The 15,098-nt window shown below is 36.0% G+C and overlaps 1 long non-coding RNA gene across 1 annotated transcript; it reads right to left on the bottom strand.

Annotated features, from left to right (window-relative positions):
• Nucleotides 1-4,151: 4,151 nt before the first annotated feature.
• On the bottom strand, nt 4,152-11,389 carry LOC115947933. Its single transcript, XR_004081786.1, has 3 exons — nt 11,118-11,389; nt 7,883-8,042; nt 4,152-7,790 (listed from the first exon to the last, which is right to left on the bottom strand). It is a non-coding gene; the product is annotated as an uncharacterized LOC115947933 (long non-coding RNA).
• Between the last annotated feature and the right edge of the window lie 3,709 nt (nt 11,390-15,098).

Here is a 15,098-nt window from a genome sequence, read left to right as displayed (position 1 = left end):
ATAAGCCTGTAGGTACCCTTACGAGCTGCTTTTCAGTGGAGAGAACTGTGCAGTTATGTTGAAAGTAAGATTATTTTGTCTAACTGTTGCTCATTACTGACATGAAGTGAAATTAGGCAGTGCATTTGCTCACTGCTACGAAGGTGACAATGTCAATTGGCCTCCAACCTATCTGGTTGTCTCTGAACTGTCCCCCAAAGCTGCTGCATGATGTTGTCTTCTTGCCCCTAGGTCAGCAGAGAGCTGAACATTGTCACAGCCTGAACAAAAACACCCACCACTTTGCCCAGCTTCCCACACTCCAGAAAATGCTGGTGGTGGAAGGGTTAAGAGACTCTCTGATAGCAGACAGGTCGTGTTGAATTCTTCATTGTGAGATATATAAAAGTGGTTTTCAAGATTACATATCTCCATAGGTTATACTGTCATTATAAGGAACTGCATTTACACAGTAGGGAATTTAAGTTGGAAATGTGACACTCCTAGCAAAAATGTGAACTGGAACAAAAATTACCCAGGGAAGAAGCACCTTAAACCTTTCATTTCAAAGAATCTGCACTAAGCCTGAAAAGAGCAAATAATGAGTGATGAAAGGCGTCTTTGTTATGCTGTGATTTCAAAGCTCTGCCAAAATGTCAAACAATCCATTTAATCAATCAGAAAATTAAAGAATGTGGTAGATTCCCAAGGTAGCTTGACGTTTTAGCTCTGCCAAGTAATTCAGCTACTGCACAAAGCTTATGTCACAATAGCAATTACTTAATAAGGCATTTTTGTCTAACTGTGTTGATGTAAAAACACAGTTTAGTTTTCAAATTATTTGCAGCTGTGTTCCTTGGATCAAGCATGCAATACCTTTGATGTTTACATTTGGTGCTTTAAGCACTGATTTAATTCAATTTTTATCACAATGTATCCTTCAAAAGTTTCCTATTATCTCAAAACAGAAAGAAATTTATTTCTTAAAATAGGCGTTCATGAGGTCACGTAAGAAAAAGGAGACACTGTCTGTTGTTTCACATACAAGACTCATTACACACTTCAGACACCACTGGCAGAACTCCTGTGATTTCAAATACATATTCTTTATGATGTTTACATTTCAGATTTGGTCATTTATGTCAGGACAAAGTTAAACAATCTTGGGAATCCTGGATTAATATAAATTAAATTTTGGGAATGTGAAACAGTCTACACTGAACATTTTCTATATTACAGGTAATTTGTTCTGTATTTCTCCCAAAGGAAAAATGTGACAGACTTGTTACAAATGTAGATTGTTTTTTCCTTCTGACAAGCCAAATAAAATTAAATATCCATTTTGTTAATGTGAAATTAAATGCAAAAGTTTTAAGGTAAAAAGTTCAATGAGCACTTAAATACATTGTTACTTTAGAAAACTTGAGTATACTAATATTGTCTGCCAAAATAATAATCCTCAATAAAAATGAAATAAAATTTCATTTTATTTATAAAAATAAAAAGACATTAAATGTAATGCCTTAGTTTTAAATCAAATTGTTTGCGATATGATGTTATTATCTACACTTTTGCACATTCCAGAAATTTCTTATGAGCTCTACCTTGTGTCAGTGGCAAGAAATACATCCCATATCTACCTGCAACTATATGGACAGTATCTGTTTTTCTTTTGTGTGTTTTAAAATCTGAAATACTGATATGAAAGAATCATAAACTCCACCAAATATATACCTACACTGCAGTTTTTAAAGAAAAAAAGCATTCAGCACAGCAAACAAAGCCTGACCTGCACTCCTGACAGCAGGTGGTGAGTGTCTTTGTGATCCTGGAGCCTATTAGTATGATCTCCTTCAGTGGCCGGATGAATAGGGACCTTCCTTTCAGAAGCCACAGTGAGTTTCACAAAAGCTTCTCTGCAGAGGAGGGCTGGAATGAATCCAGTCATGCAGCTTTCACTAACCCCCTGATCCTTTCTTTGGCTCCCCATCTCCACTGCCTACCCACCTCTCCCTGTCCCCCTACATTTCATTTCCTAGTCTGGCCTTATTGGCAATGGAAAAAGAGTACAATGAAGACAGCAAAAATATCCTGCATAAATGCACTGAAATGGATCATAAGTGGGGAGCTCCTCAGCATGACCAGACCTGCGCTCACAGAAAATTCTGCAGAAAATGCAAGAACTTTGGCCAGAGATGAAGCGCCAAATTTGTATCACCTCTGAGTACTGTCAGCCTCTAGATTTTATCAGAACAGGGCATCCCCACATACCTCCTCTAACAATTTTCAGATGCACAAGTGCTTCCAGGGCTGAAATATCAAGGAGACACCCTCCCCACCATATTTTCTTGCGGAAGTAGGAAAAATTACTAAGATAAACACTAAGAAACATAAGTGAAATAAAAAACCAAAACCTACTTGTCCCAAATAGGGATTGAACATTTTTTTTCTGTAATGATTCTTGAAATTTCCCTACTTGCTGATGTTCTAAAAGTAACCAAGTTAACTCATTCAAAACAACACATAGGATTGACCAAATCTATTGAAAACTCAGGTCAAGACAAAGTGTTTAATTTCAAAGTTGAAAAAAAATCTTCTCAAAACATTTAGCTGCTCAAGTAGCTAATTAGGAACAGGTGACTCTCAAGTTGTTTGCATTATCCAAGAAAGACTTAGGAAATCCTCCTTGGATCTGAGATTACCAAGATGCTGCTTCTACTGAGAGCTGGTATGTCCACTACCTCAAGACAGTATTTTGGAGGCATAAGTAGAACATTTTCTTGCTCTTGACTAAGGCTGTTAATTCGTTATAAACACACGTAATATGGACATTTACAATATATTAAACAAAGAGGTAACTTTAACATTTCATCTTTGTGACAAGACCTTGCTTTTTTTCTGACAACTGACTACGTTTTACACATATACACTTTTTACTCAATTTGACACTGACAAGAAAAATACTCTCTTTGCCATCATGGCAAGGTGTCACTTAAAACCTGATTGTCACAGTCTTACAATGCATAATTCAAAGTATATCTGAATATATCATATTTCAGGATATATAAGAAAGCATATTTCTTGCTCAGAAAAAAAAAAAAAAGAGATCTGCTCCACCCTGGAGGCAGAAGGAAAGGAAAATAATTAGGATATAAACACTAATTTTTTTCCAGAAAAGAATAGACTAAAGAAGGTTATCTGCAACATCTACAGATGAACTACTACTAGAAAGAAAATACAATCCCAAAGTAACACTCTGTCCTTCACTAACACCTTAAGGGGTGACCACTCCAAGTCATTGCTCATTAACTCCAGGGTTGAACTCTCATGGGCGCTTGCAGCTGCCTCTGAAGTAGTCAGCGGAGACATGTCATGAAGAGAGTTATTGGAGCACATTTGGGCCATCATAGTGCCCTGTTTCCAAGGATGAACTCACCTCTGGTGTTATTTCAGAGCGCTGTAACTTTTGACTCTTGAAATAATTTGGAAACAAAATACAGTACTGAAAATATGCTCTACAGGTGGGATTGTAGACTACTTTTCAAAGTATAGTTTGCAGTAAAGATGAATTAAATTTACCAAAAGAATAGTTTAATTGCAATTCATCATTAAATTGGTAGAAATGGAGGAAAAGAGTACAGGGGCCCATGTTTAAAGGACTTTGTCTCAGGTCTCTGAAAAGTTACAACCAAAGAAGGTATTGAAAAAACGAAGACCATTTTTAACTTAGCCAAATAAAAAGTTGAAAAATAAACATAGTTTATTCTCTTGGCTGTATACCCTGGATACTATTGGAAAGATTTCTGTTAACACATGAGGAGGAAAATAGTTTTACTTTTAATAGAAGTCTGAAGATAATGTGTTTTATAGGTTTTTACACTTTTCTTTCAAATGGCACCATTGAAGCAAACCTGTGTCTACCTTTTTTAAGCCCAAGCAAGACTGAAATAATTGCCACACAACATCTGGGAATTTAACCATGGTTAATTTCTCCACATGCTGTTTGATTTAAAGAAGAAATTAAAATTTATAATAAAATGGGAAATATACATTCTGCCTAATTATTGCTGGGGATTTTCACCAGAAGATGACCTTAGTTACAATAAAGTCAGCATTTTTAGCAGAGAGAGAAAAAAAAATCATACCTAAGAGAAATAATAAAGGAGTCAAAGTACCAATAAATCAATAATGTTTTATTAACATATGCTTCAGAGAAATATTACAACAGAAAAATTGGAAATAGTTGCATCAGAATAAATAACATTCCCCAAAATATTCTCAAAGGAAACTGGTATACAAAAGCAAAGGTGATAGAGCAGTAAGGCAATATGTGGAATAGCAGCACTGTAAGGAATTTGTCAGAATTTTTTTTTCTGAGCCCAACACTATCAGCCTTCATTCCAGTTCCAGAGAGGAAAAGAACAAAGCACTTTCAGAAAGACATGCAAGCAGAGAAAATAATTATTTTTAAATCCCTGGTTACATCTCAGATTTGCTCTTAAACATGGAAATAAAGAGTCTGGACCAGTTGCTGACAGGGTAGACCTTGCTTTGTTTCCTTCCTTATTTCCAAGCATTTAGAATTTCTTTGGCATTTCTTTGTATTCATTTTGGCATGTGTTTATTAGCTATATTAAATTCTTAGCTAAGTGTTTCATATACAGTGTTATCTTTGGCAGAAAATGAAAGATGTATGAACAATTTAAATACTGAACACCAATGTAAAGATGGATCATCTCGTTACAAACTGATTTCCTCTCATCAAACTACATGGGTGAAGCATGAAGAAACAAAACGCAAAAACATGGTAGTCAAAGTGATGACACACTAAACCATCTTCCAATCATTCTCCATAACTCTACAGCTACAGCATGCTATCCTGATGGCCCCATCTGAGTTGATGATTTTTCACAATGTATTTCATGGCTTCCATCCCTACATGAGACTTTATTACTATCACATAGGAATAAAAAGCCATAAAACACTAGAGTGAATTTATCTTGATCAGATGCAATACTTATTTTCTTCACATGATTTCATCACCATTCCAAAACTAACCAATGATTTCATGCTACATTACTGAACATTTTAAACTACATTTCAATGACAAGAAAGACACTGAAATGGTTACATCACAAATTAACAAAGCTTTAGCCTTTAAACACATTCCTACCTACGAGAATCAAGAAACAATCACAAGACACAACCATTTAATTCACTGATAAAAGACAGGACGCCACAGAAAAATATCACTTCCACATACATCTTTCAAGACATAAGGAAAGACAAGAGACACAAAAGAAACTGGTATAGATAAACGCTATGAAAGCACCACTACCAGCATCTTTTTCCTAATTTTCCTTAGTAACTTCCTGGCATGCACTATTAAAAAATCGCACTCCAACACTAAGACATCTTTAAGACATCTGAGCTTAATTGCAGAAGCAGAACAAGATTCCCTACTTATGACACTGAAACAACCACTGTCACAGGGCTCCTGTCAAATATGACCCTGTCATCCCTAGGACTTTTACCTTCTAGGCTATGACAAATTTACTTTACAGCTTCAAAGTCCATATTTCTCCTGATGAAAGACCAAATGAGACATATTATAAAATATCCTTATTTTCTAACCCAGACTTTAATACTGAGGTCCTGGTCTGAACACAGTTATTTATTAGTGTAATTACTATTCATCTTCTTATTACTACTAATTGGCCAAGTAGAAACACAAGTCTCTAGGGTCATTGAAAAGTCAATACAATAATTTAACTGCCATTTGATAATAATTTTGCTTGTGCACTTGCAAGCAAACTAGGCTACATCAGAAATGTCTCAAGCTAAAATCTCTGCTTTATGAAAAATATTTTACATTTCCCCAGCCATGTAAACCCACTAGCATGGGACCAATATTAATTCTGATCTAGTGGTGACACTAGAACTCAAAATTAACTCGGGTTTGATTTATATACTGCTATCCTTTCTTGCCTACCAAATCCAACTTCTTGCATAATATAATGTTGATAGCATAGAAAAGAGTGAGAAATCATTAAATGAAAGGAAGTGCATAAATAAATTCAATTATCATGCATAAAACATGCAAATGACTTAAAGACTGCATATGAAACTCTAGTTTATATTCATTAATCTCAGGTTGCACTTTTGAGGGAGAAAGAGACACTAATCTGATCCAGATTAACGCACTCCCAAACCTTCCCATTTGTTTTTAGGCAAGGGTTAAAATAGATGTATTAAACACAGCTGCTCACCTCCCTCAACCCTGTTTCATATGTGGAAGAAAGTGAAAACTAAAAATTACATCACAGGCTTGTGAATCTGGGTTTCTCCTCAGGACAGCTACTTTTCCACTGTCCTTTTTTTTTTTTTTCTTTTTTTTTTTTAATGGAAGACAACTTTGTCTGCAAACTAGTCCAAAACCAAGCTAGTGGCTTGACACAGAGAGCAGGGTGGGAAGAGTTTGGGCTTGCCTAAATCATCCCCTTCTCTTCTCCCTTCCCTATCCTGAATAATGATGCAGATGGATAATTTTAAACTGCATGCAGTCACTCCCTAAAGGGCCTCCATCCAAGGCTGGCACATTGCTGCTTCATTGTGTAGAAAAAGGGGATTCACAAATGGGCTTTTGCAGCCTGGCTTTGCTCGCCCAGCCAATAGGAACACGATACATAATAGGGCCAAACACCTTTAACCTGCCACCTGCTCCAGGTTTCACTGCCCAGGGATTCTACTTGTCTCTGCCCAATCATCTGGCTGTACAAATAGGAATCCCCCAGCCTCCCCTCACTTCTCCTGCTGGAGCTGGGTGCTGGTCCCTGTCATTTACCCTTGCCTAGGGAGCACCCAGGGACAAGCCCCTGAGGACGAGACCAGTACCTGCAACAGTGAACAGAGGGGAAGTGGAATTCCTGGGGCTGATCCTGCCCCAGGAAAAAGGTAAGCACATGGAAGAAATACGCCCAGAAAGAAAAAAGAATGGAAGGTCCCATTCCCATCCACTGGGAGAGGAAGGTTAAACAAAGCAAACAAAAAAGGTCACCAAACTAATTTCGTACTGAAACCAATGAATTTAGATTAGAGGCCCAAAGGGGAAAGGTTAGGATGTTATCAGTGACATAATTTCTCTTCCCTTTTGTTAAAATGATTGGATATTAAACCCCTCCAACACAATGGGACACACTTTTTGCAGGCTGGAGGGAAGCATTTAAAATCTTACATTTCTTTGATTATTTTTTACATATTATCCTCCTGAACTACAGACATTACACCATGAAAGCACAAAAACACATACATGTAGACTCAAACATATATTCACACATATGGTTTCAGACACAGACCAACTTCTGCTGACAGCCTGATTCAAGAGAGCTTTTTATTAGAATTAATTTCTGCACATTTGCAGATGCTAAATTAGTTACAATAAATAACAACAATAAGGCTGAAATCTGTCAACATCTTGACAAATATTCAGAGAGCTATTTAGTATACACTTATAATATTCATTGCTCCTAAAAGAGAAAATGATCATACAGTAACCAAACCCTAAGTAAGAGCTAAAGATATTCACCTCATGAAGCCATTTCTCAACTAGCCCCTTGGCACTTGCTGGAATTATTCGCAGCACGAGCTCTACTTTTTCATTTTCTGCTGACTCCATGTGGGTAATTTCTCTCTTGTGATTAAAAGTGAGCTTGTCAATTCCTTCAAAGCATTTCCTTAGGTTGGAGGTAGAGTGGATCCTTTGTCTCAAAAAGGATTCTTAATAGATCATTGCAGAATCTAGGGAAAAAAACCTGAAAAATGATAAAAAATGAAGTTTAGAGGTATTTATATAAACATATTTTACACCAACACCAACAGCAGACAGATGAAATGGACTGTTTACCTTGAAAAGAATAGTCTTTTCTCCACCAGATAATCATTCAAGGCCTTCCTGAATGTCATCCAAAAGCGATTCTGCCTCCTTCAACTTATCCAGCATCTGGGGCTGTGAGATAACCCTTGTGGCATTGGTCTCCTTCACTGACTCCCTCGTTATTAGCCTCCTGGTGGGTGAGATAGAATACAGTGAATGTAATAACCATACTTCACACAACAGGCTCTCTCTCTCTTTTAAATTGAAAATCCCCTTATTACAAAACAAGGGGTGTTCTTTTTCTTCTACCTTTAAGTAGGACTGCCACATTCATTGCTTTTTACAAAAACGCAGCTGCTTTTTAAGCTACAGATAAATAGAATCTGCTAGGCAGTAATTCTGCTCAGTCTGAATGTATTATTTTCTAAGTCACTTTGGTGAGGCACTTTTTATTATGAACTGCAATGAACAGGGAAAGTCCTTTTCTAGACTAATTATGACTATGCTTTGTTCTATACTATTAACTTACAATGCCAGATTGGTCAGCTTTTTTTTTTTCCTTCCTTCAATCAGTTCAACAAATTACCATGCTTTTTCTGGGAAATTAGAGAGTTAATTAATAAGACTTTATGTACTAATGATGAAAATATAAATAGCACTGAACAATAGTGTATCAGTAACAGTCACACAATCCCTTTGATATGCACAAGGCAAATGCCTATTTTAACACCACTGATGTGTGGACAGGAGTTACTTTAACACACACTTGACAGTATTTTCTTCTCAAAAAGATTTGTTAAACTAGATATTTTCTAACTGAGGAAAAAGCGAAGCTGAAACACCATTTTTCATATACCTTTCCCTAGCATACTATTATTGTACTCCCTATTTATGAAAATCAGAAAAGACAGAATAGAAAGGAAAGCTGTAAAGACATTAAACCAGGAAAACATCAGGACATCTGTTGTTTCCCACTAAAGACATAATGCCGTATGTTTGATTTGAAAGACACTTGTGGTTTGTTTGTTTTTAATTAACTACTTTAAGGAATGGATTAGTTTGCAGAGAAGATTTCAATATTCCCCAGTAATAATAAAAGCTAGAATATCGTTCTGAGTTGTTGAGGCCTTCAGCAATCCATAATGCCTGGCTTTGACCAGGTAAATAAAACATAAAGTAAAACATAGCTACATACCAAGTGGAAAACAACACCTTTAGCTTCATGGCTGTCCACACAGACACTCCAAGAAATGAAATGTAAGCATTTGGATACCACAACACAGATCCTTTTATATACTATATACACTGTGCTGAATGGAATTCAAATAAATAAATAAGAAAAATATTTTCTCCTTAAAATTAATTTTTAATACTTTTGAGCTGAAAACCATCAGTAAGGTAGAAAAACCTGTCAGCAGAAGTGCTGCTACCCAGTATTCAGGTTTGCAAATTAGAAAGAATTTTGGAAGTCAGAACTTTTTCATTGAAAGAAAATTCACATCGCCACCACCCTAATATCCCACTTGCCTTCAAAATTATCCCATTCCTATCTATTTCTGCCTGAAATATTAGGGGGGATATTTATTGTATGGTTTTCGAACACCTACTGAAAAAAAATATATATATAGATATAGCAACAGTGGCATTGCTTTGAGAAGCTAAAACTTGTTTCTTCCATGGGGCATTTCTCAGACTTCTGACACTTGGTAAACTATGGACCCTTTTGGGTTGCTTGTCTCCATATTTATAGACCAACCTGAATGCTGGAGAATCAAGAGAATCCTAATTCATGCAGACTGAAAAACAGTTGGTTCTACTAAAACAATAACTCTATATCAGCAGAGCTTCCAAGATGTGAAAGTTAATGAACACATCCCCACAAACATTTATTTAACTTTTTTTTAATATCAAACTGAGTGTTTGTGTACACTCTAATATGTCCCTCCATATTATCTCTGAAACAAGGACATGATCTAGCATATTGCAAATTTAGGTATGTTATCTTTTGCACTAATAAACTAATAAAAGAATTTTGAAATGCTTATTCCTGCTTGATTAAAAATATAACTGGATCTGTCGATTTAGCAACATTTCTTTTCAGGAAGTGACAGTAAGGACATTAAAAAAAATACCTGTGAATGTAAGAAGCCTTACCAATGTGGGGTACTGTTTTTCACAAATTAATTTCAGAATTAAAGATATTCTCAGTAATTTTGTTGAGAATGCCATTCTTTCAGGCATGAAAGGACTTCAGATTACTGATTATCCCACTTTCAACATGGCTAGTATCAATGGAGCACAATATATTTTGATTAAAAATGAACCTATTTCATTTTAGCTGAATCAATTAAACAGAGTGAAATAGTCAGATTCTAGCCTGTGCTCATCCTCTGCTGAGCACTCCCTGAGAGCTTTTCACAATAGCCAGGGTTATGGTACAAAGTGATTGGGTGACTTGACAGATATTACAGCCCTAGTAGGGGCCCATTTACATACAGGGGCAACATCTAGAAACTTCCAGTTTTGTACTTTACCCATCTGACCATGTTTCCCTTCACTTCAGAAGAGAGAATCAAAATGAAGACTAATTCAGGAAAAAAAACAAAACAAAACAAAAGAAAACAAACCTCCTATCTTTACCAAACTATTTTGTAGCTACTCCTTTTCCTTGCAACTCTATTAAGATAGCTAACATGGAAGACATTTGCCTTCCAATGTATTACTTGCATGATTAAAAGCAAGTGTTTTACAGGTGCTTTTAGATATATATGCATGCATTTTGAATATTCTGCAGATCATTCATTAGCAGATCACATATATATCTAAACACTGACTCAATATTTCAAGGAAGAGACAGCAGTAAAACCCAGTTTTTTATAAATTTAAAAATAATTTAAGAAATATTTTGCTAAAAACATTCTTTACCTGTTAATAGTGGAGTACTTCATGGAGTACAATGAGAAACAGGACAGGAGGAAATGGTTGCTTGTCTTTGTCACTTGAATCCTAACTTACTGAGAGGCTGTGTCTCTATTGTTTCTGAGCTCATATCATAAAAACTAATTAGAAATCAATTTAAGACAATGAACTTTAAACTTTACTTTTCCCTCATTATTCTAAAGTGGCACAGCTAAGTTGGAAAAGTTTTAAATAATGGAAGTCAGTGAAGCCTAAATCACACACAATGGTGAAAGCTGAGACGCGAGATGGAGATGAAATCTAAAAGCTAATTAAATTCAACAAGAGCCTCTCAAAGGCAACATACCAGCTTAGCCTCCCATGCTAACATTTCGTTTTGAAGGGTGCACTAAATGGAGGGCCTTTCATGGCTGCAGTTTTCACAATGTGATCCACCAGCTAAACCTGAGTGGGGAGAGAAAAAAAAGATTAGATGCATGGATTACTGTACTGAATAGATGCCAAGGCCAAGATAAAAAGAATAGATAAGTTAGGGCTTCTGAGGAGCTAAATTTGAAGCCGACCGGCAAAACGGATTGAACTTTATTACCTCTAGTCACTGAGAAATTCCCTAGACAGTTGGATGTAATTTGAAAAGGTCAGAAAAAAAAAATTCCTTCTTCCTTCACAGTATTATTGCTTCATGCTTTAAGGGTGTACGATTGTGAGGTGCCAGCTCTAATCATTTTTATTGACTTGCTCTAGAGAGACAGACAGATGCACGGGGAGTCACGACAGACAGATAAGACATATCCTACCTTTGTTTCCAGTTTTAAAACATATCACACAGTATTAGGTATGTTTTAATGTCACTTATTTCATTTTATCCTTTGCCATATCTGAGAAGAATTTCCATGTTTCTCTAAGACAGCACAGAAAGGGGGAGGAAGGGAAACCCTTTGCATAACACTGGAAACTTGCTACAAATGTTCATATTTGATCTGAGCACTCATTGAATTCTATGTGAATCTGAAATACATAACCGGAATTCAGTAAGTGTAATAGGATTTTCTAGACATTTTTAGGTATGCTCAGTTGATTTTTTTTTCACCTAAAGGGGAGCAGATCTTACTGAATAGATTATAGGAATGACCTTCAGCATACTGACAGTACAAGCTTTATTACCAGTGTGGATGTCTTGGGGAAAAAAATCCCCAATATACAAAAAGCTCATGAAGAAACAGAAAACAAACCCACCCCAATTAAAGTAATTCAATTCTTTGTCTTAGTATTCACAGATGCTTGTAATCAAATATAAACATTTGCTAACCTTGCACTTACAGTCAATTTTTTGTCATGCAATTAAAATCAAAAGAGACTTAAGAACACAAAAGAAGAATTATCCAACCCAACCCCTGGAAAATTTTAATTAACACAGATTTTCTTTTGCTCAGAAGATATTTTTTCCTTCCATTCATAATATAAGCATATGTATTCCACGTATCCTGACCCTGAATGCACAGCAGAGGCAATTAATGGCCATTAAAATACAGCTCTGTGAGTTTCTCTACTGTATTATTTAAGAAATATTTTGAGGGGTTTATGACCCCTCCTGCAAGCTGACTAAACTGTTTCCAGTTGGATAAGAAAGCCATTTCCATATGGTCATGTTCCCTCCCTTCAAGCCCTCTACATCAGAGGGTAACATGAAATTGCAGAAGAGTTGCATATATATATTCACTCCTCCACAACTTTATGCCTCTGAAAGGAAGACAGAAACACACTGTTTTTCCCATCAGAAGGAGTGACAGAGAAATTAAGTTCTGTTGTAGGTTCTGACATAAGCTCAAAGTCGGACTCATGTACTCTATCAATCTTTTTGCCAAAAAAACCCTTATTCATCATGAAAAAATATTTGTTCAAGACACAAACATTTAATGTCCAAACTCAATTTTCCAAAAATATTCCCCCATCAATATATTTTGATGCCATTTGCAACAAATTAGCATGATATAATTCCCTGTTTACAAGACACTCACTACCTTTTTTTGCTATTCCTTTTTTCCCGTCTCCTCAAGAGCAGCATACGTAACAGAAGATTCATTATACCACATATGGAAGACCTTAAAATGTTCCATATTACATCCCTCTCACTCTAAGACAAAAAACATGTGAGAAGCTGATCCTATTATCCCTTACACATAGGGGACAGCACCCTTCACCTTTTTATAATAATTTCTACGGTACTGTTTGCCTCCGATATGACTATTAGCCATGCTGATGGTAAAACTGCACAAAATTCAAAATATTGCTAAATTGCACTGTAACAATAGGTTTAATTAACCACCAAAACAGTTTGCTCAGAAAGGTGAGAAATGTTCAGTTACTTCTAATCAGGGTTTCATTTTAAACAATATTCTTACAGTTTTACAACAAATTTTTTGGTTAGGTGCAGGAATCATACTTCTTTCCTTTCCAGCCTTTAAGACTAAAGTGTTGTGATCCAAGTGGAACACCAGTTGGCGTAACAGCATCCCACCAGTAGGATGTCTTACTTTCTGTTTTTCTCTGTGTGACCACGAGACTGTGGCATTTATATATATTCAATTTGAAAATTAAGACCTTGCAATTCTGTGTCCTGACAATGAAAGAACTGTAGGTGCCTTTGTCTTGTGAACACTAGATTACTGAAACCCATCCAGCATGTGATTTTAGCCAATTGAAAAAACATGAATCCACACAATATTTTTTTTTCTGTTGGAAGCACGTAACCATGAGGGCCAGAAGACAGGTATTCCCTATAAGGTCTTTCACTTGAATGAATCCTGTCCTTCATTTCTGATGCAAAACTCCTTCTTCCCAAACACCTGATAACAAAGGAAAATGCCATTTGTCTGTCCTGACCAACAACCAGAGTCCTCACAGGACTTGAGGGAGCGCTGCATTCTCATATTTGTTTTACCAAAATGAGATATCTACCATGTATTCTTCAGTTTTGTTCTGACCAGCTGACATGCCTAAGCTGTATCTCTCTCCTTAAGAGGAAAAAGTCCAATTAAACAAAAAACCCCAGAAAAACTAGAGCAACAAAAAGCTGGCTTCAGAGCATGCTCCAGACGCAATCCTAGGTTTAGATGAGCTCCAGCATCACTTCAACCTGCAGCAGACTGTGTTGCTCACATACATAGCTCATGCAAAAGAATTAGGTAACTATTTTACAGAAGAGGAAGAAATGTTTAAGAGATGGATATAATTACTAAGATTAACTCCAGAAAGTAGTGTTAGGTGCTGGCTACCAGTTTTGCTACTTCCAAATACTCCAACAGGTCTTCTTTCTGAACAGACTAGCTACTGGAAAAGGCTGATGAGCTTGTTTGTTTGTTTGTTTGTGTGCTTTTGGTTTTGCCTTTTTTGTCATGCTCAATATAAAAAGTTTCTCAATGAAGACGTAGGAAACATTTCAGCATCTTACATCATACTGGGCCAGTTAAACCTGTTTTGTATCCTTCAGAATAGGTCCCAAAGATTGATGGTCTTAAAGGTCTTTTCCAGCTTAATGACTCTATGATTCTTTGTCAGTTAATCACTTAGCAAACATTTGCTTTCTCTTAAAAGCCACTCTATGATGTGTGTAATTTGAACCTGTAATTTTTTGCTATACAGAAGAAATAAAGCACTCTCAAAAAAGGCTGCAATACACTTACTAGATATAACATTTATATCTTGAATGGCAACTCATTCTTAAAATAAATCAGACCTTCTTCAAGACATAGGAAAAAAACCCACTTTTGGATTTACTATGCATAATAGTATATTTTGCCAAATTCTGTCATGTGAGCACTGATTCAGCTCCCAGCTCTAATATAATTAAACTTAATATGCAACAAATTGGGTCTGAGAACAATGAAATGCAATTAAAATACCATATGTACTGCAGAAGAGATAACATTTTATGTAGGTTTAGTGGGAAGAAAGAGAAAATCCCTTCTTGTCATTAAAGTTATAATGAAGGGACCTCAAAAAATATACATAGGTAAATGAGGAATTTATAACTGATTTTTCCTCTCAGCACTTCAGCTAGCAATTCACTGTTAGTTGATCATAATGAACACCTAAACATTTGATAAACAACAGTTGCTATCATTTGAATTCTCCTGTGTTTCTAAGAAGAAAAGTGATTATACATTTCCAATCAGCAGTTGTTTAAAAGGATTCTCTGATAAGTTCTTAATGATTTGGGCATTACACATTGAACTTTAAGCCCTTCACCATTTTTTCTGGAGAAAACCTAAATCAACTGTCAGAAAACATCTTTATTCAGCATATTGTTGAATCCTCTCCAAGTTGT

Source organism: Geospiza fortis, unplaced genomic scaffold, assembly GCF_000277835.1.
Source record: "Geospiza fortis unplaced genomic scaffold, GeoFor_1.0 scaffold186, whole genome shotgun sequence".
Classification (NCBI taxonomy): Eukaryota; Metazoa; Chordata; class Aves; order Passeriformes; family Thraupidae; genus Geospiza; species Geospiza fortis.
The sequence above is the reverse complement of the archived record's forward strand: the minus strand, read 5'-3'. Positions and strand labels throughout refer to the sequence as shown.